Source organism: Lates calcarifer, linkage group LG15 (assembly GCF_001640805.2).
Source record: "Lates calcarifer isolate ASB-BC8 linkage group LG15, TLL_Latcal_v3, whole genome shotgun sequence".
Taxonomy (NCBI): domain Eukaryota; kingdom Metazoa; phylum Chordata; class Actinopteri; family Centropomidae; genus Lates; species Lates calcarifer.
Genome location: NC_066847.1, coordinates 24601601 through 24624535, shown reverse-complemented (window position 1 = coordinate 24624535; position 22935 = coordinate 24601601). Strand labels below are relative to the sequence as shown.

The following is a 22935-nucleotide window of genomic DNA, read 5'->3' as shown; positions in this document are numbered from 1 at the left end:
CCTTAAAGTTACCAAAAGGATCCCATCCACCTCCTGAACCAGCTCTTGTACAATAAGACCTACGTGCTGGATAATAAAACTTGTGTTTATTAGCTGTGTCCCTGGCTGCTCTGTATGGTGTCCTCAGACATGGAGATTTATGCGTGCAGTTGGTTGCAAATAAAGTGATGGATAAGAAATGCATCTGGTTTACTCAAAAACAGACCTATTTTGACCTAACAACTCACTTTAACTTAGCATTTGAACATGTTTAATCAACATGCACACGCACACGCACGCACACACACACACACACACACACAAACACACTTTGCACGTTTGTCTCTCTATAGTTGTGAGGACAGTCACTGGCACAATGCATTTCGTAGTCCCTTACCCTAACCTTAACCATCACACTGAAGTGCCTAATCCTAACCCTTATCCTAAACCTAACTCAATCCTAATTCTAACCTTAATACCAAGTCTTAACCCTAACACAGCCTTTAAAAGGTATGAAGACCAGCCAAAATGTCTTCACTTCAATGGTTTCAAACTAAAATTCATGCACACAAACACAGAAAGATATGCACACACATACACACTGCTGTGTGTTGCTCCTTGTGATGTTAAGCTCTACTGCTACTCAAGGCAATGGTGGCAGGCTTTGCATGGCACTGCCAGGAGAGCTGTCACACACAAAGACACACATACTCGGTGGGATATGGCACAGCAGTGGTGGAGAGCTAGAGGCTTGCTGCTTTACGCTACATTGAACCAGATATTTCACTTAGAATCCACTTCCCAGCTGCAGTCAAGCATACACACACACACACACACACACACACACCCACCCACACACACACACACACACACACACACAGTATTTCCTGCATTAGTTAGTATGATACACGCCCACAGCACTTTCACATAGCAGTCCCAGGATGCAGAGAAAGGGGAGATTACCAGCCACACCACACCTTGCCTTTGGTAAACTGCTTCTCAAGCCCTCACTCTCAACAAGACACACACACACAGGACAAAAGACAAACTAAATTATTCACAGGGAATCCCAAATAAAATGAAAAGTTTATTATCTCTCAGTCTTACTCTGACTGAACAATCAATGTTTAGGTAGCACATGCTGACTTACATGAGCAAGAAAAAAAAAGACATAAGATCCAGTGCAGTGGGATTAGTATCACTTACAAAGTAATATCAAGATGTCTTAAAGTAAGTTATTGTAGGAAAGGTCCAATAAGACAACAAATCTCTAAGAGAAAAATTCAAACCACATCCTTTGAATCACAAAGTTTTCATACTTTTAAAGAACATTCACGGCACTGAAGACAGTAGGCTAAACTTAATGATGTCTCATAAAAACAGAAGTACAGCTGCATGTCTCATAAAAGCACTAAAACAACGCGAGTCACACTGGTAGGACATGAATCATGTGTTGGGTTTGTTTTTGTTGGTTGTGTTGCGTTGTGTGTGCTGCAGGGAATCATAATTTCTATTGGGACACAACTATAAATAGAAAGCCCCAAAATACAGACTAATCCTAAAGCTAAAAAACAAAATAAGTGTGTATGTATGTGTGTATTTGTGATGAGGAAATGAATACACACACAGAGAGAGAGAGAGAGAGAGAGAGAGAGAGAGAGAGAGAGAGAGAGAATAAGTTCAGCTAGCAAAAGATGCCCATTATGCCTACCTTTATTTGTCTAGGCAACGGACACACACACACACACACACACACACACACACACACACACACACACACACACACACACACACACACACAGGACTAGTGGGAGTGGTCTCAGCTGTGTGGTTGCTGTCTCCTCTATATCCCGAGGGAGGCTTTCCAGACCAACAATAACAACCTCTCCATCAATTTAACATACACATACACACACACATGCACGCGCGCGCACACACACACAAACACTCAAGACAGATACAGCACAAACATCTGTGAAACAATCCTATCTACAGAGTCAGCACAACTTACCAGTAAACAGAAAATAACTACACAGAAAAAGAGAAGTACAGCAAAACAAAAACATGTTAGGGTTACACTGCAAGGGTATTTCAGTTTTAAAGCTTCTTTTTGCTCAACAGTTTCTGAATCAGCTAGATCAAATAGGATTGCAACTGACTGTTATTTATATATTAATCCACTAATTACTTTTTAATCAATTAATTATAGTCTGTAAAATGTCACTATGAAGTTTCCAAGTAGGAACTTCATAATCAAATTACAAGCTAATCTTTGCATCTAAATCTTTGGTATTTTTACTTTGATATTTAACTCACTACAACTATAATCAATATTTGATACTGTTGCCATTATTTAGGGGTGCATCACCATTTGTTTGCCCAAATGCACAAGTTATACCACAAGCTCTTGTTCACATGATTTTCAAATCCTTGTTTTTCATCACTGAAGCAAGGCAGCCATGGATTCTGTCCAAATGCCCACACTAATGACTAATTTTCTGGTATTTGTGGCTTTAAACCTCTTGAGGCCCCTACAGTCTAGGAGGTGAGAACAGCAGCAGCTGTTCTTGATCCAGCATCAGTCTCAGCAGATATACACAGCAGCAAGTACAACAGTACATCTGTGTCCAGTGGCAAATGGTTGACACAGTCAAACTTAAGAGGCAGAAAACCATAAGATCTGTGCCAGTTCCTTTGGTTATACTCACTTGTACGGTGTAAAATATCAAGCTGCATCACTTTGCCTCCATGAATGTGGACATTTCTGCAAACCATTCTCTCTGTCTCAAAAAATGATGATGATGATTGCAAGCCTGTGGGTTTTCTGAAACACTGAAAATTGCAAGAAACTCCTGATTGTAGTACCAGTACCTTGTAGCTGAAAATAATCACATGAGGTCACATTTTTAATGAGGTGCAGTCTCTGGTCTGACATCACTGGATATTTGAGATACAAAAGCTTTATGCTGAGGTGAATTAGATGCCAATTGGGAAAGGAGAGATTGATATTGACGTCCAGAAATGACATGAGAAATCATTCATTTTCACAGTTGCCACTACAATTTACTGCCTGGTGACATTCTTATTCCTCCATGACAATCAGTTAGAGGAATAATACTACAGTCTGCGGATTGCACTGACAATGGCTGTCCCATTCTCTCTGACAGTTGCTTCTGCTGAGCGAACTTTATCTAATTTGAAATTTATCAAGACATAACTGCTATCATCGGTGTCACAAAAATGCATTGTCTTGGCTGTCATTAGCAGCAACTCAGGCTTGGCACCAATAATGATTTTAATCCAGACATGCATATATTTACATGCTACATAAGGCACTGGACAGCATATTAGAATGGCCTACAGAAATATGAAAGTAAAAACTCTTCAATTTAAATGCTCTCTATGTAACTTTCTAGAAAATAAGTTAATTTGTCCACGATTTCATGTCATGATTAGTGAATGGTTATCACTAATTTTTATGTGTTATCGTTTCTCAACCACAGATAAAAAAGGGAAGTACAAACGTAGTTTTTATTTTACTATTTTATGACATGAACTGCACAAACAGTGTGAAGTCAGATTACTTGTCTTTACTGACATCAACATTCTCCACAGTCAGACTCCTTAACTCTTAAGAAGAAAATATTAAACCACACAGAGCACTGTATGTTGACAGTGGGGAGTAGACTTACTTTTGAGGAAAATGTTATCAATTCGTGGGCCCCAACATGTGTGTGTGTTTTACTGTTCATCTTTGAATCAGTGTGAGAACACAGGCAGAGGTAACCTTTAATGACTCAGCATTTAAGTGGCCATAAATTCCTACTACACAAAGAAATGCTACTATTGGGAAATCTCTAGAAAGTTAAATTTGCATATGATTTGCATATGTATAGTGGTGCAGCCAATGGCAGAGGTTTCATTTGCTTAATTTTGCATATCATGGCCGTCAGGCAATTATGTGATTGGTTGTTAGGACAGAATGTGCAGACTTTTGATTTATCTTTTATCTGATAAAGAAATGCCCACAGGGTGAGACAAACATCCAAGTATGTGTGCAAGTGTGGACGTGTGTATCCATATGTGTGAGAGGTTAAATGCCTTTGTGCATGTGTGTGTGTGAGTCTACTTTAGCCCATCATTAAATCTGTAAAACCTCTGGAGTTCAGAGGTATGATGTGTGTGTGAAGAAGAGGCAGAAAACATTTCTAAACTAAGATTGGTTTAAGCAAAACAATAATTTTAGTTGCTGTGAACTTATTTTCATACTCTGCCATATGCAGATATAATGTACCCACAAAAAAGGTAAATAAATGAAATGTAAAAAATAAAACAGAATTAAGTATAAAACTAAGCTAAATATGGTAAAGTAGTGGTACGTAATTGTTCTATTGAACTGCCTGGGTTTTATTCACCTACTACAGGTCAATTAGAGAACAGTATAAATGGAGATTTTACCAGCTCTCCTCATGTGTGATCAATACCTAAATGGCAACTGTTTACAATTACTGCCCTGGTGCTATTGTGAGACTTTAAAAATACACTGCTGATTTTGTGATAAACCAAAAACAGCTTATGAAAAACTTCAAATGACACCTTTATCCAAGCTTTTGGAATCCTCAAACAATTTATTTATTTATAAAGCTCTCTAAGAGCTTTAATAAAGCTTTTAGATTGAGTAGTAGTAGTAGTAGTAGGAGGAGGAGGAGTAGTCTTCAACCCACAGATGAAAAGTCTGTTTTATATTTTATCCAATATATGATATATATTCCATCTGACCACAGCTCCAACAGCTGACCCCAGATAAATTGTTTTTTTGTTGACCCCACTATACATGAAAGGAAAATGACCTCAGTGTGTGTGTGTGTGTGTGTGTGTGTGTATGCAATGTAATTTATTTGCATGTGTATAGACGCATACTATGTGTGTAGGGAGGTGTGCCTTAACTCATTCTCTCCACTGACTGAACCAAATCACTAAATGTAATCCATGAGGCTATTCCTGTGTGCTCCTCTGTGTGAGCCTGCATGTTTGTGATGTTCACCATAAATTCACCCAAAACCAAATCATCAACCAAATCATCGACACTAGGATGTTGGAAAGGTAGCACCTGGGTTCTCCTCAGCTCTATGTCATACATAGACCATAGACTCTATGTCATACATAGAGCTGAGGAGAAAGGTCTGTGGGAGCAGGTGCATTTACCAAATAAGTATGGATGGAAAGATGGACAAAAGAAAGAGTAAGGGCAAGGATCAGATGGCTGCTACTGTATATGAAAAGAAATAAAGAAAAATGGATTAAATGGATAGGTAGGGCAGACAGAAATGGAAGAGGGTCATCCTGAGGTAGGAATAAACAGAGAGGAGTGAGTGTGAAGTGATGGCTGGTGACAGTCAACACCCAAACAGGATTTTAAGGATAACCAGGGACGTGAGCAATAATGAGTCAAAAGAAATAGTGCCTGAGAGACAAAACGAAAGTTGTGAAAAGAGGAGAGAGGAGAAAGGAGTGAAGAGAGGGGCGAAAAAGAGAAAAAAAAAGGGAGCTGCTGAGAGAAATAGGTGAGAACACCAGTCTGATCTATAACAAAACACGTTTAATAAACATAACAAAAGAAACTTATTTTATGGCTAATGTATTTAAGTGCACATGTCAGGCCTGTGTGTTTTCAGCATTGAAATTATATAAACATTTTGTTTCAGGTAACACTATAAATTACATATTCTGCTGTGTTTGCACATTATTCTATTGTCAATTTACCCACAGGTGTGAGCAGCACCCCACAGAGAAACAGGGACGAGGCTCAGCTGCACGGTCAGAAAGCAGAGAAAAACACAAACAATAACAGGCAAAATGGGAATAAGGTGATTTCCCTGAACTCCCATGTATGCACTGTATGCAGATGTGCTAATTCACAAATGAAAACTGTAAACTGTAAATTCCACTCAGTTGTTAACTATAAATAGACAAATAGCTGCTTTTCACACTTAAGTGAGAAAGTCTGTGAACTGGGTTTGTCAGTTTCCCTAAAAGCAGCTGATTAAAATGGTTACATTTCTTTAATAGGTGGAATTTACCTTACAATCACATTAAAAGGAAATAATGTGAATAAAATATCTACAAAATGTAATTTGCAACTGCTTTTAAAAACATAATATATAGCATATAAAGTGAATCTGAAGTGCTACACTGTAAACAGGAAGCTGTGATTCAACTGCATGTATTTAATTTTTTTCATAATATTTTTATAATGCTGGGAATGTGGGTCTCAAAATTAATCTAAAAAGGTTTGTAAGCATGGAGCGCTTAGCAAGAAGTGGTATCAGGTGTGTAAGACCAAGGACTACTTTTATTTCTGAACAGCTGAATTTCCCCTTGTCCATGGTGACACAAGACCACAGAAGGAGAGTGCTATTGCTTAACGAGAGACGTCAAGAAGTCAGAGGTCAATGTTTTTCAACAGCAATGATGCTGGAAAACAAGACTATGGTGTATGTGGCCTTCATTGCTTCCTTGGATATTCTCTGGCCCCCTATAAGTCTGCACAGAATACGCAGGTAAATCATGGACGGTTGGGTCCTGAGATGTGTCATACAGCACTAGTGTGTTTACGAGAAGAGGAATGAAGCAATGTGTTTAAATCACCTTACTGCCAGCGTCACACACCTACATCTGATCTCTGAAGTTTCATAATTTGAACTAGACCACATGTAAATGTGAAATACACCATAACAACGAGTGATTAAAACTGCTCAGAACATATCACCGTGCCCATTGATCGAGCATCAGCAAGATCAGTGTGGTGAGGTGCCAGTGCAGAGACCAAAGGACACTAAAAGACAATACCTGCCCCAGCCACAGCCTGTTCACCCTGCCACTATACCATCAGACTTTTGGAGCAGGTTCTTTCCTCAGTCTGTGAGACTTCTGAATTTATACTCTAAAATAGTTCTCTCTTTATGACTTGACTATTTATTCATTTATTTATATATTTTAAAATTCTGTTAGACAATTCTGTGTTGAATAAACAAGGAAAGATGGGAAGCAAAACTAAGTAAACACACCACCATATACTGCCACTTTAGACTGCAAGCAACACAAAAATAGATCATACTGGTATCAATATTAAATCAATGGCCATAGGCACTGTTAATAATATTACTAGCTAACTTCATTATGTCTAATTGAATAGCTATAAGATACAGCCCAAAAATTAATTAATACACAAAAGCGAGCCCTTCTATTGTCTTTGCATGCTGTTAAAATCCTGTCAGGAGCACTTTCCAGGAATTACAATAGCGGCGTTATATAGGAAAGTTCTCAAAATGCTAAGTAATATTTAAGGCTAAACGGTCTAAATGTCTAAATACAAGGCACAGAAATGCCAGAGGTGGATTCGCAGAGTCAATCGGGGACTGAACGGAATTTTTCTCTGAAAGTGAATAAAATAAGTTTCAAAAGATGTTTCAAAGAAAAACATGCTTTCAGAGTTGTTTCAAATAACTGCATTTTACTGGAGACACCAGAGTGTGAAAATACAAGCCACAGACACAGTGGGGGAGTAAGAAGAGATGGCTGTAATTCTTACAGCGTTGCTAAGCTTCTATCAGCATGCATATACCTGATATTTTACCATAATATCCCAAAACCACCATCGCTCTTTTACTCCCTCTGTCCCCCAAGTAACTTTTCTTTAATCTCTTCTCCCTTTCATTTTCCCCACATTACCCAAAGTCTACATTCTCCCTCCTCTCTCCTGCCTCATTTATCCACCATATATTACATCCACTCACTTTTTCTCCTTTCCTCCCTCTTTCTTATGTCATTTATAAAGCCCTAGTTGTCACCACTTTCTCTTCTTTCCCAATTTTCTCCAAATATCAAAATGTCTTATTCTCTTTTTCCCCTGCTCTCCTGTTTTCTTCAATTTCTACTGCACCATCCAACCCCAATATTGACCTCAGACTTTTCTCCCTTTCCATTTATCTCACTCCATCTTAAAATGACAGTGTCCTCAGCTGATTTAAAAAGGCAATTTTGCAGTCTTTCATTTTTACTTGAAGTGAAAAGTGACATGGTACAAATATTGTCAAACATCTTAAAGACAGATGTTCTGCAGTGGATGAACACATAAAACTTGTGTTTTCCTGGAAAACTTTCATATGCCCAAATTATCCTAAGTTATGGGTGTTGGTTATATTTTAAGGTGAAAGTGATAAATGTCCCTCCTGAGGCAAACAACTAGTCTCATTATTTATCAGTGTGGCATTTAAAGAACAGTACTATGTGTCTACTTGTAATGCATCAAAGGAATTAAAAAGTAAAGCATGGCTAATTAATGACTTTCACTGACAAACCTATCCACAATAATTACTTTATTAACTTTTTTTAAAAACAGTTCTCATATGGACAATTAGTTAATGCCACTTTGACTTCTGTGCCATAATAAGGCTATGTAAACAGACACTGCTCTTAAATAGAGGGTTAATTCACACAGCATTACAGTGGCACATTTGGTAAACGGTACTGTCATCTAAATAATTAAGGAATTTTGTGTTGATATGACTGCAATCTAAAATGAAACCGCAATCTTACTTCTAGCACTGTGGAGCTCCCATGGTGATTGCTCTGCAAACAGATTTGTTTTGTCCCTGCCAGGAGAGTACTTAGCATTTTTAGTTCTCACTGATTATCAAGCATCCTGCTCGGGTTTGTCGGGCGGTTCAGGAAGTTCACTGCAGTCAGATCTTGTATATTTATGTAGGAAAAAGAGCTCTGGAGACTCTCTGCTTTCCAAGCGCTATAAACATTTAATACAGACTCCTTTAATTCTCTCCTGACGATAGATATATATCATACATAGCCCCACTTTCACTGCTGTCATGGTGGCTAGAGTATCATATTTTCCATTTCAGACAGAACTACTTAACAAGCTTCCAAACTTTCTCTGTCATTCCCTTGCCAGCTATACATACACTGTGTTAGTCATACCTGTCCCTAGTGGAGACAAATTTAACTGTCCTGAGGAACAAGGCAACAAGAGTGAATGTAATGGTTGTTTATATTTGCTGTCTTTACAGAACACTGGTTCTCAAATCAAATTTGGACTAGATTCCCCATACTGTTTGGTTGCACTCTAGGAGTCCATTCAGTCACTTCCCAAGATTATATAAACTAAAATAAACTATCTGAGCAATTGAGATGTGCAGATTTTCCAGAGCACCAAAACAGATCCATGGTGTCTCTGATTCCCCTCTGGTCTTCAGCCACAGTGGATGATATACGAGGGCAAAGGCAAAGACGTCTGGGTGCCTATGTGTATTTGTGTGCGTGTGTGTGTGTGTGTGTGTGTGTGTGTGTGTAAGTAAGAGAGAAGAAGCAGACAGAAGCCCTAGGGGTCAATACGGTGCTCCTGGTGTTTCACACACAGACCACACCATGACCCACTTTCCACCTCATCCCACACACACACACACACACACACACACACGCACACACACACGCACACACACACGCACACACACACACTTATACTTCCCTCTCTTGTTATTTCTGCCTTCTACCCTCCATCCATCCCACTATCTATCTCAAACACATCATCTTTCCTTCTCCACTGCCCCCATGTCTCATCATCCACACACACACACACACTCACAGGACATGCTGACCTTGGGATACACTGCAGTGGTGTTTTAAAGGGGGTAAGCATTCTGGGGCAAAGGGGTAGCTTTAGGGTGAATAGATACACTTGACTGAGCTAACAAGCCCTCTATGGCCATACTGGCTGATTGGCTGACCAGACAGCTGGATGCCAGGCTGAATGGCTGGGAGGACAGGTGGACTGGAGGCCAGGGTGGGGCACTGACCCACTCCACCGTGTTGTATATCACAATCAAGTCAGATACAGAGATCACTGTCATGAAAGTTATATATAATTCTGTGTAGACATAATATGATCTAACAAAATTACTGAAAATAAGACTGAAAATAAGGATTACTCTCGGTCTTAAGCTCAGTGAAAAAAGTGGCTAGTTAATGCTAACAGCAGCAGCATCATACAACAATGCTACAGAGTAGGTGAACTGGAACATAATTTGGAAGATGAGGTTTTTAATCAGTGTCCTCACCAAGGTGTTGGTGACTGTGTGTATACACAGTACATATATATATATATATATGTGTGTGTGTGTGTGTGTGTGTGTGAGTGAAAACAAAGATTTTCTGTCAACTCTGAATTGTTTTTAGTCAAGTTGTTACACCACAAAATATATTGTCCCAAACAATATCCATCCGTGTGCATGACTGTGGATCAATACATCAACTGAGGCAATGACAGCATTTAAGCAATAGGAGTGCAATTTGAGAATTTATTACACATAGCAAGGTCTCTATTATGATGAATCATAAAGGGTGTTGATAAACTGGCCTGACTGTAAGAGCTACACATGCACACATACACAAACACACACAGTAATATTCCCATAGCATGAGATGTGTGTGAACAGTGACAAGTTGGGCATGTCTGATTGGGACAACAAGACAGACTCCCAGCTGACAACACTCCTTTCTAAAAGGTTCCTTCTCCCGAGTGTGTGTGCATGTGTGTAGGGGTTTGTGTAAATATGTCTGTATTTGAATGTTTGCCTCTCTGACATGGCAAATTGTGAATGGGCCTTAGAGGACTTACGATTTTCAACTCCACTGACATCTTACAAGCAAGCCCTAACAAAGGCACGCAGTCACATACACACAAAGACTAAGACAGACACACACACTTATGTACACACACAGAGGGGCCTTGGGGTTTTGGCGGTTGGTCTATCTGTTGAGCAGGGTGAGCAACCACTCAGCCGTGGATGATAATGCAATCAACTGTCATTAAGGGGATGCTGACTGTGGCCACACACACACGCACACAAATTGTACAGCTACCCACAAAACACTAACACCTGTCAGTCATAAATGAAAAACTGTAGACATTGCCATAGTATATCATGATATTAGCACATTTTCACTAAGTACATGACAAACTCCTCATATTTAAACCTTACAAGGCAAGAAGCAAATGAACAATGTATTGTTAGACTTGAAACAATGAATGCATTTATCAGTTAGTCAATTGGCAGACAAATACTGCTATTTTGATAATCAATTAATCATACAAGTAATTATTCAAGCAAAACTAGCACAAAAAAAGAATCATCTATTCATTTCAGTTTTTTGACATCATAGATTACAAGATTAATCAAAAAAAATTATCAACAGATTAATCAATAACGAAAATAACGAGTTGCTGCCCTAAACATAATAAATGTGAATATCTAGTTACGGCAAAAAAACAGAGACGTGCATACAAATACACATTTTTCCAAATAGCCAAAATACTACACAAACACAGAGAAGCACACAAGTGCAACCACATCTTTTATTCTCACCGGCAGTTAATCTTCTGATGCAACTACAGAGCAACACCAGTGCAGAACTGGAACCGAATGCCTCGGGCGACCCAGTATTACTACAGGTTTAGTGCAACAGTTGTCTGTCCTGTCACTGCTCCTCCTGCTATTTTTTATTTCCTTTATTTATAGAAAGAGGCCAAATTCTGATGGCATATAGGTAGACTTGAGATGGTCATCAGACCTGATGTCATGCACCTAGGCTGACTGGGCACAGACTGTTTAAGAGGATTTTTTGTTTCTTTTTAAATCCTTTTTCTCTGTTGTCAGAGAAAATGCCAGCAATTTAAAAAATTATGGAAACACTGCAGTGTATTCAAATTTGTCCACTCTGGACAGCCTTTTTAAAAAGCTTAGTTGTCATGAGTGGAAAATGCCAACTTAATACAGATATAAGTCCAAAATAGAGAGTGTATTTTCAAATGTATCCGCATTAGTGTGGACATCATCTAAGCTGTCATTTTTTACAGGTCCTTTCTTTTCTCTCCCTTTCTCTCTCTCTCTCACACACACACACACACACACACACACACACACACACACACACACACACACACACACACACGCGCTCACCAAATATACCAGACTGCAGTCCTCTCAGACTGACTGGGGGCCTTGACAGCATCTCTCCCATATATCAGCTTAGTTAAGTGGCAGAAATTCATGGCAATGATTTGTGTAGTATGCGCATCAACTACTCTCTTCTTGGAGACAGATATGGCTGTGTGTGTGAGCGTGACTGTCGCTGTGTGTCAGTGTGTACTAAGAAGCTGAGAGTGTATGCCAAGTTAGGCACAGCAGGGGCCCACCACAGCACTCACACCAACAGTCTGACAACAACTTAGAAATGTCTATTCACTTGGGATTTCTCTTCTGTCCTTAACAACTTTACTGTTGGAGAGACAGAGTCAGCCTGACAGATAGAGGCAGAGAGAGGAACAGAAAGAAAAGGGATGGAGGACTAGGGGAGAGAGGCAATCAAGTGAAAAAATTAAGAAAGATGGAGGTGGAGCCATAGGTGGATGCAAAAAACATTCAGAAGACTGAAGATGGAGGATATTGAGAAAAAGATCTGGGGAGCTGCATGCAGGGACAGAGTTTGTGGAGAGGAAAGGAATAGAAAGGAAAGAAACAGAACGTGGAAGAAAATGATAAAAATGCAGAGGATGAGACAGAAAGAGAACAAAATAACAAGGGTGCGCAAAGCTGAGACCTAGCATTAGAAGATTAAGTGGAGGTATCTCAGTGAAAAATAGCAGGCAAGCTCAGCTGAAAGTGGAGCAGGAATGATGAATGCTGTGAGACAATCCAACCGCTAATTTGGATGGCAGAAGTTTGCTTCTACAGGGCAAGACGCTGGAGTCAATCTGTCTCTCTTACATCACATCGTAGACACACAGCGGGTGCACCTGGGTCCAGACAAGGGCCTCTACTAAAAAACTAAAAATAGTAGAAACAACTACTGAATTGGCAATTCAAAAAGCCAAATACATATTTGCCCACACTGAGCAACATTATGGCACATTTTTCCATTGGACCAGTGTTAAATCTAGTAGAAGTGGTCAATATATGTTTAATACCAGAGAGCAGTGGCAGTTCTGTAATTAAAGATGCATGTGTGTGTGCGTGTGTGTCTGTGAACTGGAGAAATTAATATGTTTTGTGCTACTAAGTTCACAAAATCACAATCACTGCTAAGAAGATAAGAGGGTTTGTAGGGCATATATTGGTTGTATATGGAAAAAAATGTACAATAGAGGAAAGTGATGATAAACATCTGGCAGTGGATACTCTATGATTTTAAATGAGCACTAAGAGTGATTTATTGAGGTGCATACTGGCAAGGGATGGAAACCAGGCCTAAATAGATTTTTGCCATTACACGTCTCACCTTGCATAGATAGGATGATTTGAAGCCTCAGGTTCATGCAGTAATTGGGGCCAATCACTAGTCTGCAGCTCAGACAGAAAACCATTATGATCATCAGTGCAGGCATGAACAGATATTTCACACGGCCAGAGAGGGATTATTAGAGTCAAGGGCACAAAAGTCAGTGTGTCTGGAAGAAAGAAGGGCCTGGAAGGTTACTGACTGACAGAGTAATATACCAATGATTTCACTTTTACTACACACCTCAGAGTGAAACATGACATACACTTTCACTTTCTAGATGGAGGCTAGTATAATTGCCTTCTCATTATTAACAGTTTGAAATATGAAGTTACTATTTAGTCTGGTTGGGGATAGAGCAAAGTCAGAACTGACAAGCTAAAAGTGACACATTCACAGTAGCAAACTTGCTGCAATTTTGTCTTACAGTTTAGCTCCTCTGCTTTAAAAGAAGAGTATTTAGCCTGATCCAGGTTTGTGTGACAAGAGTTAAACAGAAGAACCAAACTATAACAGGGTGGAGCTCAGGCACTTAAAACAGAAAGTTGTTATTCAACAGGCCATGGCATCAGGGAATAAATACAGAGGAGACTACTGACTGTACCGCACAGTCCCTCAGAGGTATTATACAGAATATGTTTTTATAATGCCACTCATGTCATCGTTGTCTTTGATAAGCAACAACACTCTTCATTCAGTGTGTATAGGTGTTTGTATTGTAAGTAAAATAATTTAAAACATGCTGGTTTTGTTTGTCACATTCATTAATTCTTCAACTGAGAGAAAGCGAGTTTGTCTCATGTAAACTTGTATGACAAAATGCTCTATTGTGGCCTTCCCCCTCATACAACCAGATAACTAATAACATGAAAACATTTATTTCTATATTAACATTTTGCATGTTAAAGATGGAAGATTTGCAAAATCTAGTGAAAATTATCACAGTTGCTGGCCCAGCTAATTCGTTCATTGTACTCTCTTATTCTCCCCGATACATCACACAATCATTTAGCTACATAGGGGATTACTCAAAATGATTTTTTACTTTACAGAAATAATACAAATACAAATATCAAAATCAAAGTGTCATTTTAAAAACTGCTTTTTAAACATGCAAGTGTGTGTGCGTGTGTGTCTCCTTCTGTGCCTCAAAGCCAACTGTCAAAATCATGCACACCATGGTAACCACAGTCAGTTCCCCATTTCACAACAATAACAGACTAGGCAAATATTGACACACTATTTCTCTGACATTACAAATGTGATTATATTTGCTGTTTGCCCTAGGAGATGGCAGTTTATATTCAATGAGGTGTGTGCCCCTCTGTGTGTGAGTGGGTGGGTGTGCGTGTGCACATGTTGAATTTAAGTTCAAAAATAGGCCATGGGAAGAACATGCATCAATTTGGTGTGTACACAAGAAAATGTGTTAGCAGGCTGTGAGGAATCCTGAAAAGAGTGTGTGTGTGCGTGCGTGTGTTTTCATTCTATTTCTCCTGCCTGTCACCTGGAAGAGAGACAAAGAAAAACAAAGAAAAAGGCAAAAACAAAAGTAAAATCCACCTGTATGTAAAAGCTCACCTGTCCTGGGAAAAAAAACATAAATGAATGTGAACTGTAAGAGATGGAGCTTGAACTTAAAAAAAAGTGGAAGATAGTAGCTAAGAGGGGTCTACGGTCTGTGGTCATTAAAGAGATCACAGAGAAGCAGATGTGATAGGATACACACAATAACCTCCACTAATGCTGTTCTGTGTGCTGATTTGTCACACAAATAGCTCCCCAGTTTAGGTCACAGTTCAGATATATTCTGTAAAGGAATGAAAACAACACTTTAAGTGTCTCAGTGCTGTAAGCTCTGAGCTCTTAGAGAATCTATACTTAAATTTCAGTACAGTTCAGATTCACTTATTCCTTTAATCTAATAATCCTGATTAGAGAAATTGTTCATATCAGTGGTTTAACGCTCGCCATCTTCAAATATTTCAAAGCCTGTTGACTATGCTGCAAATCAAGCAACCAAATTCTTACCACCATTTGAGTTGCTGTGCATGACTTTCCCAAGCTTGTTAATGTGCAAAAGTGCCACATAAGCTTCCCTCAAATCTCATCTGTGGGCGCCCTGTTAATTATCAGTTTGTTTATCAGCTGAAGGAAAGAAATCCAGTTCTTGTGCAATGGAAAGCATCAACCTGGTTCAAGTGTTTTACATGGACAAGAGGATGCAACTGCATGTTTTACAGAGAATTGCAGTGTCTGTTAAGTCTTTCATATCATGGGCAAAATAGATGAATAACAATAAGAAAACAACAAATTCAGAAAATATAGAGGGAAAATACTGATTTAAATGTACTGATGAGTGTTGTGTCCTATATGTCTACATAGCCACAGTCAGTCTATCCAATGCCTTATGAAAGGTTTATAGCCTAATGCAATGCTAATTAGCTTCTATAATTAATTAGGTCAGTTTAAAGGGATATCTACCTATCTAAAATTGTTTCCCCTAAAATAGAAAGCCTACCAAACAAAAGGAGCATTTTGATCAATACCATTGGCAGAGAAATTGATGATGCAATGTGGGTAATCTAGCCAACTGCTCAACCTCAAGACACACAACCACAGACACACTATTTTATCATCTCGGCACTAAAGTAGTTTGTATTAAAAGCAGGATGCCTCAGCTTGCTAATGCAGCTAATAACCCTTTCGTATATTTACGCTCCACATGTAAAGCGTCCTAATTCGATTAATAGTAATAATTAGACCTTCCTCTGCTTTTTTATTTCTGGGTGGAATTGAAACAATTTAGGTCATCTGGCCCCTTATTCCCAGATCCAAGCTGAGGGACATGCAAATCAGATGCAAATGCCACAGAAAACTGAAAACTAGTTATGGGCCCCAGTAATAAATACTGAATTTAGCCTCTTGGCATTCCAAAAACAGCCAGTTGGGGTTCATATGCAAATAGTATGCAAATAGCCCAGACGCAAGGAGCTTTTATTTTTCTGATACAGGGAACATAGGGGGGTTTCCTGGTGGCTTATTAGGCAAAGGCACATAACATGTCCTTATGATGTTGTGGGTTTGAAGCCAGCTCATGTTGCTATCCCCTGACTCTTGTACTTTTATATTCACTCTCCAACTATCACACATGGAAGAAGGGGTAGAGAGGAAAGAAGAGAGGAAAGAAAGACATGAGAAAAGACACACAAGACATTAAAGGAGAGGAGTAAGACAAGAGAATAAGATAAGGAGACAAGGAGAATGGGAGGCATGGCATGTAATTTCCAAAATAAACCCCAGATACTGTCCACTGTTGATTAGAGGATCAGTGTCAAGATGAAGGCAGAGGAAGAAACAAAAAGAGTAGGGAATGCAATTTAGATGTGGGAAGGAGGCAAGTCAAATAAAAAGACAGAATGGTTTGACATGAGACAAAAAAGAATAATGATGAAGAAGTAGACTTGGAGACGGACACAAGCAAAGAACACGAATGTAGGAGAGACATCAGAGAGAGTCAGTGTGACAGACTAAGAGAGACAAAGCTACATAGATGGCCAAGGACAAAGACACAAGAGACAGACAGAGATACTTGAAAAAAGTGCCTTTGAAAGTGTCAAGACAAAACGAGAAAAAAGTAGCTTATGTACTGTAAAACTGGGATGGGTGGGGATGTACATGTACACACGTACATACACACACACACACACACACACACACACACACACACACACAGAGTTTTCTGATCTAGCTTGTTCACAAAAAAGAGGGGGAAAAGGTTAGATGTAGTAAATTAATCTGGAGGAAACACATTGTGCATACACAACACATGATAAGCTTAGTGGACCACCTTGTTCTATTGGCAATGTCTCCTCCAATTATATGCATCACTGGCACACATGTACACATGCGCACGTGCGCGCGCGCACACACACACACACACACACACACACACACACACACACACAAACCATGCTACGTCTCCACCTGCTGTTCCACCATATTAGAAATAATAATTATAATGCTCTTAACTGAAACCCAGTGTTGTGCCCTACACACATCACCTGATCTTTCTACCTGCAATGTCACCACATTCAAAAAGAACAATGCAAAGTGCTTAATCAGCCTGCTCGCTCCAACATACACAAACACAGCCTTGTGTTGATGTGCTTCACACTGGGCAGTTAAAGAGATGTTGATGTTGGTAGGTAGACTGATGATATAAAAGGCTGCTGAATTGTACACTGAGTTATAGCACAGGTGACTATCAAATGTCAAGAATTGTGTAAGATAGTAGTAACAGCAGAATCAAGCCAAAAAATCTCATACGAATAGAAAAAGTGCAGTGAATAAAAAGCCCAACTGAATACCAATTATGTAAATGATTAAACTACACCCTTGTTTTTTCTCTTTTGATTTTACCAGGTATATCAAAGTAATTTTATTCATATCCTCTGTTTTCTTTCCTGCCACTCATTTAAAATGCATATTCTCAATCTTGCTGTTTCCAAGCTATTTATTTGAACAAGAAAATTGCAGTATTCATTAAAATCTGATTTATAAGTTACAACAGGCATCTCAATGGAGAATCCTATAGAACAATTAAAAGTGTTTTAATGGCAAGCTACCAATGGCATTTGTGTGTGCATGTCTGTTTGTGCATACGTACATGCTTGCATGTGTGCCTTCATGCATAAATATCTGTGTGTGAATACGTTAGCTAGGTGGGGCAGACATGAAGCTAAATCCCAGAGAATCTGCCTCCTAATTAATAAATCATTACAAAATGGGACAATTTAAAGTGTTTTCCATCGTAAATAATTGATGTCTTTGTTCATAGTCTTTGTTAATAATGGGTCTGCTTTTCCCTGGGACAAAAATAAAATAAAATAAAAAAAAAACTGAAAATAATGGGACAAAGGGCAGTTAAATATGCAGCACAAACACAAATAACAAGGCTTAAAAAGTGGCAGGAGCAGGATGGGTTGCACACAAACAGAAAAGCACACACACATTCCCTCTCCCTCTAACAGATTCCATTGAAAGCAGATGGCATCAGAATTATCTGATGTCCTGTCACTGTCTTTTTATATGCTAATCTAGCTCCTACACACATCTGAGTCTCTTTAATCAGATATCAGGTCAGAGAAGCTAAATCAAGTTGAGACAATCGTGCTGCTAGTGCATTACAATACACCGAGACAGGTAGTCAGACGATAAAGTATCAACGCACTTAATGCTATGAGACTCAGGAAATGTGTGAAGGTAACACAGATGGGTGATATTTCTTAAAGCACTTCAGGGGACTGGAAAATTGGAAAGGATGTTTCTGTGTTACAGACATGTAGAGGGCAGTGTGCACAGAGCATGGACTGTGGTTATGCTGTTTCTAACAGAAACAGCAGAAATATTGAGTATAGTGAGCTAAATGAACAAAAACAGAGTTAAATATTGCTCCTCTGTTTTAAAGTTAGAAGTAAGGGCTGATATGAGTGGGACTGATAACCCACTGATTATGTTTAACTCAAACTGACCTATTTTCAAGGCCACCCATTCTCCTCCTTCCTTTTCAATTTCCAATGTGTACAATCCAAAGAAAGATCAAATAAATACTCACTTTATTTCATTTATAAACTCAGGATATTGAAGCATGACTGATATTTGACCAAGAAACCGGCAAATCGGAGTTCAGAAGTGGAGGCTTGTCATAACAGTGCTAGTCAACCATTGATCAAATATCAGCCAAAGTCTTATGATGACAAGGATACAGACACACTCAAACCGCAACTGCAAAATAAGTAAAACACAACAAAAAGGCAGAACATTCACGCATTCACTCACACACACACACACAGACAGACAGTCAGCAGGGGCCTTCTGAGGACAGATTTATTGAGTTCATCCTTGGAAACCAAACACAGAAAGGCACACACTCTCACACACAATAAACATCAGATCACATCAGATATCAAAAGGCAGTGTCTGTCTGGAAGATTAGAAGAGCCATCTGTCTGCCATGTGGAAGCCACTGATTATCAATAAACTTCACACACTTCTGTATGTGCATGTATCTGTGTGCTTGTGTGTTTGATCCAGCCACTGGGTATGGAATGTAAATGAGAGAGACAGAAACAGAAGCAAAGAATAAATAACTAATACTGACAATAAAAACAACACATAAACACTTTTCCTTTTGGCTGACCTCATTAGTTTATTTTAAATAGGGCACAATAGTTGCTAGCTATTCACTTTGCATTTACAACTAAAAATAGATGTGTGTGAAATGTACAATGTATTTAGGAGCAAGTGTGCAAATAAAAAGCATTACAAAATTAAACCCAAGCAGCCTAGGTTGATAATACAACAATGACATTGGCACAGTGACTGCTTTGCACCAGTCATAGTCACCAAAGTAGTGAAATGTGAACGTGAAATTTTAATTGGGCACAGCGGTGAGTGACTCTGAGTTTAGACACTGAAGCTGGAAAAATACACAGAATCACTAAGTTCAAATGCCAATAATCATTAGAAAAGCAAAAAACAATCAGCTGCAGCTTCTCATTTTAGCCAGTGCTAAGCATTGCTTTTGGTGGTTAAAATGGCAAATGCCGCAGGTGGTACATCATATCAGCTGTCACTAAATAATGTTAAGTCTGTGAGTAACTTGCTAGGTTCAACATCAGGATGAGTGTTAGCCATCAGCTATGGATGGCATCATCCATCAAGTAAACAATCACATAATTATTAAATAAATACAGTTTGAAGCATAAATAATTAAAAACCTAGTATATTTTTTTGTTTTCAAATAAATTAAATCAACTTGCTTCTTAATATCACATGTTCCTTCAGAAAAAGTAACCATCCTAATATCTGATAGCAAATATACTCTTCGTTCTGTCTAATCCAAAACATGTTGCGTACTAGAAACACAGAATATTTCAACTTTCAACAACACTATAACATAAGACATTTCCAAAAGCTCTAATCTTCAAACACAAACATGCACATATGAATAACCAGGAAATGACTTGTGGCCACACTTAATGCTTAATCAATACACAGCTATTGATTCCTTTCCTGGCTAAACATTACCTGCATTTACTCTGTTAATTTCCCCCTGTATGGAAAGTGGACTGAAATTTCTGTGCACACACACAGACACACATACCTTCATACAAATTCAAGCCCAATTATTACTTATCTACACCCTGCCTTGCAGAGTGCATAACAGAGGAGCTATTAGGCCTATAACCCATGGATGACCACACACACACACACACACACACAAATACTTAAATTCATTCACGATGTCTCTCTGGTCAAGCAAGGTCCGGCCAATGCTTCTAGTCAAGCCATCTTTTCTGCTCGGCGATCAAGGTTACTTTGTCCGATGATGATTCAAAATAAACCCACAGCTCAAATCATCCGTGGCTTTTAAATCCACTTTATCGAATATCTGTGCTCTCACATGGAAATCTAGCACATAGCTGATTCATTTATATGTATGAAGGAGAGATCTGAGAGAGACACATGTAGAATTAATTTATTACAAAGGACAGAAGTGTGCACACAAAAGCACACTCACACACACACATCTTGTAGTATTAAAATGCTTATGAGGACCTCTAATTTTTTTAATCTAACAATTCCCTCAGTCGTTTGATAAAATTTATGACTGGTCCTCATACAACTCATATATTCATACAATACACTTATGCACGCACTTATGTTTGCTCACAGGTAGCTAGTGCTTTCATTTCAGCAGATGGCCTAAGGTGACCATCCACACACAATGATACAGGTCACCCCTGCTTTCTATTTCAGCAGGTGGTCAGTGAGTAATGGCACTGATGGTTGAACATTGGACACTCAGACAGAAAGCTGGGGTTATCTTCCAAAACAACACAAAAAGGACCAAAGAGAAAGAGAGAGAGAGAAAAGCCTCAGAGGGGGACTTGGAATGTCTTTTGCTACATGTCCTTGAATGCCTAACTTCTTTGCTTTTTATCCATATGTCACCCACACACTTTCTCCACCCACACCAACAGCCTGGCATGCTACGTTAATTACTAATGTCTTTCAAGCTTTCATTTTCTCTTCATGAGGGAAATTACATTTGTTTTCCTTGTTGAGTCAAGATGACAGGGAAAACAAAGAGGAGAGGACAAATTAGAAGTGAGAAAGACTAAAAAGTCTCATTCAGCTTGTAAAATAACAGACAAGCTAATTATTCCAAAACAGAAAAAGTGACAATGAGTTGTCAAATGTCAAAGAATATAGATTATCTTGCTTTGGTCCTTTTAGCTCTACTGCCAAGGAGTAAGGCACAATATTACACTGTTTGTCCTCCAAGAGAAGAAAGCTAAGTGATTCCCTGACAGCACTCCACTGAATGAAGACACTGTAACAACACTAAAACAAAGACATTTTTAAATTAAGGCAGTTTGCACTGTCAAATTATGTGAATAAAACTCAATTTGTCCTGTGATGACCCTAATTAACCCATTGTTTGCTATGTTTTTATATCTGTCACAGTAACTGTCTCAGTGCAACTTTATAACTCTAGCTCTAGCTTGAAGTACAGGTTTAGAAAGGGGTGATGATAAAAAGGATGTTTCTTCACAATGAACTGATACACCTCTTGGTAGATTTTCCACCATGATATCATATGCCTCATAAAAACAAGAAGTAGATAATAATAATAACTGATGATTCCAAAAATCCAATGAAAAGACCTAAACCAACGGCATTAGTCTGTGTTTGATACATTTTGATTTCTATGGTATCTGGACCAAAGCCCATTTGAAGACACAAATCTTTACAGGCACAGCACGCATGCACACACAAATAGACGCACGCACACACGCACACACACATACAGATGTTTTCAATTACTTGTGCTGATTAAACCTCTAGTCAGGTTGAAGCTGTTTGGAGCTATGCTTGGTTGTACATCCCCACACAATCCTGAGAGGAAGTCTAATCAAGAAACATGATTAAAGACACCTGTGTCAGCAGACCACGGGTGTCCATTGGCTTTAAACACGTCACAAATATGTACTTGTATATAAAAAGGAAAAGTATACCAAACTCACTGTGATGTTTATGAAAACAGTTTGATACGACTTTTGCTTTGTGACCAGTTTCACTACCACACTGGAAGTAGCCATTAGGAGAAAGTAAATTGTGACCATACAGGGATGCACATAGTCAGCAACAATACTCAAATAGGCTGTGGAAGTCAAACAATGACTGATTGATATTAAGGGGCCTAAACCACCACCACCAGCCTGGACTGTTGACACGAGGTACACATACATTATTAGTCCTGTGTGCCTCAGCAGATATCCAGATTCATCAGACCAGGCTACATTTTTCCAGTCTTCAACTGTCAAGTTTTAGAAAGAAACTGCCCACTGCAGTTTCAGATTTCTGTTCTTGGCCAGTAGGAGTGGAACCTGTCATGGTCTTCTGTCGTTGTAGCTCATCCACCCCCAGGTTTAACACGTTGTACATTCTGAGATGCTTTTCCACTCAATACAGTTGTAACGAGGGGTTACGGCAGCCTTTCTGTCAGCTCCAACCAGTCTGGCCTTTCTCAAAATT

The 22935-nt window shown here is 38.9% G+C and overlaps 1 protein-coding gene across 9 annotated transcripts in view; it reads right to left on the bottom strand.

Moving 5' to 3' along the window:
* Window positions 1–22935, bottom strand: part of cdkal1 (CDK5 regulatory subunit associated protein 1-like 1) — a 435182-nt gene that overhangs the window by 401222 nt on the left and 11025 nt on the right. The gene's annotated exons all lie outside the window — the stretch shown is intronic.